The 1,904-nt window shown below is 52.2% G+C and overlaps 1 protein-coding gene across 1 annotated transcript in view; it reads left to right on the plus strand.

The window, feature by feature from the left end:
* Positions 1-34: 34 nt before the first annotated feature.
* Positions 35-1,904, plus strand: part of Nlgn1 (neuroligin 1) — an 818,097-nt gene continuing 816,227 nt past the window's right edge. The window contains exon 1 of the mRNA XM_033762527.1: positions 35-842. The gene's annotated coding sequence lies outside the window, so the exon portion shown is untranslated. The remainder of the gene's footprint in view (positions 843-1,904) is intronic.

Genomic DNA, 1,904 nt, shown 5'->3' on the forward strand with positions numbered 1-1,904 from the left:
CTGCGGTGCAGTAGCCCGGCGGGGAGGGAAGGCAGGGGCTGCGGTTTCGGCTCTGCGCGGGCTGGACTGGGTCTGGAGGACCGGTCTAGTCTGATCCGGACTCCGGCACCCCTCACCGCGGCGGAGCGAGGGAGGAGGGAAAGGGCCGGGAGGTTGGTGAGTGTGCGCGCGTGTGTGTGCGCTGCGCGTGTGTGCGTGTGCGCGTGTCTACAGGTAGCAGCGGCGGCGGCGGGGACCCGCGCAGGGGACGCTTCGGCAGCCACCTCCCGCCTGTGATTTTCGGAGGCGGTTGCTCACTTAGCTGAAGGATCTGTAGCCTCAGGAGATCTTCTGCTCCTCTCCATTTCCACGCTGTTTAGGCATCGTCCAGTTTCAAGTGTGTGTTTGGGGTATTTTTTTTTCTTTTAATTTTTTTCTTCTCGCACCATATCTTCTCGGGAATACTGCATATCGAAGCAGGTGGTACGAAATCTGTGGATACATTTTATTAGCCAAGTTTTACTCTTCCCTGTCCCCTCCCTCTTTGAGAGGCATCCGCGGGGCTTTTCTTTTGGATTTACATGCAGAAAACGTATCTATGTTTATATGCCGACCGGATAATTTATAAGTACGTACATATACGCGTACCCAAGCGCCTGGCTTTCGTCTCTTTTCTGACCAGGAGAAATGCTTTGGAGCCGATGGATAATGAGCACAATATTAACATTCTTTTAAGGCTGTTTTTTAAAAAGGGGAGGGGGCGTGAAGAATTGTTTAACATTCGGCCACCGTTTGGCTGCACACTAAGCACCACGAAGTATTTATGGTCGCAGATCAGGTGCAAGCGGGGCTTAGAGAGAAAGGTAAGGGAGCCTCCTGCGTCCATCCGTCCTGACGTTTATCTTAATCCCTGGGGTTACTGAGAACTTCCTTCCGACTCTCTGTCTGTCTCTCGCCTTCCCCACCGTCCAACACCCCTGACCCGCTGTCTCGCTGGGTTCACTTAACCTTTGTCCAATTCCTGCGGGCCAGGGGTGGTTGTGGTGGGGGTGTGATGGCGATAGTGCTGAAGGTGGGACCCTCTGCTGAGTTTAAAGGCGCCTCTTTTTTCCCAACTGAGTAACTGAGTTATCCAGGCCCCCTTTTTTAGCAGTTTTAAGAAATGTTATTTTGGCCTTAAAAAAAAAAAACCCGTTACGTAGATAACTGCTTTAACCATGTATTGGTGCTAACTCCTCACCGGTATCTTCTGAAAAAATAAAAGCAATAAAAATAATGAACTTTAATGAGCTGGGTGGTTTCTTGAGTACCGAGGGAAATGGAACCTCCCAAATGTTTCTTTTCATTAAAAAAACAAAAAACAAACAAAAAAACCCTGGAAAAAACAAACCAATACCACAGGAGGAGACCACAGTGAAGGAAATTCGGCTTCCGTTTCTGCATAAAGCAATTCATTTCACTTGGAGGGTAATTCACCAGAGTTGAGAGAGATGAAGCTAAGTCTCGTGTAGGAGAACCTACAGCGCTTAATTCCTGCTCAAACGCATCCTTTTCCTCCACGACAGGTCCTTGTTTAACTCCCCATCCACGGGCACATTTTTGACCTGATCTCTTCCGAGAGAGGTGCGATCTTCCCCTCGGGTTTCCTTCTCTGTCCCCAGCCTCCCCTCCTCGCTGGGCTCCTCCAGCCCTGGCAGTTTGTAAATTGCCCGTTGTGCCACCCCTCCCGGTAGGCGTTCTCTCCGCTCTCCACTCCTGCCCCCGCTGTCCTTTCTTCATTGGCGCTTTTGGAGCAGATGCATCTCTTTTCCTTGGGCTCCCTCTCTCGCGCCCTCCCCTTCCCACACGCCCCGCGGCTCCCCACCTGCCCTGCTCCCCTGGCTGCGGCCCCCACCTCAATTTCCGTCCCAGCCTGCGAGCCGGCG

The sequence above is a fragment of the Fukomys damarensis genome, unplaced genomic scaffold (assembly GCF_012274545.1).
Source record: "Fukomys damarensis isolate Sample0158 unplaced genomic scaffold, DMR_v1.0_HiC HiC_scaffold_12, whole genome shotgun sequence".
NCBI classification, from domain to species: domain Eukaryota; kingdom Metazoa; phylum Chordata; class Mammalia; order Rodentia; family Bathyergidae; genus Fukomys; species Fukomys damarensis.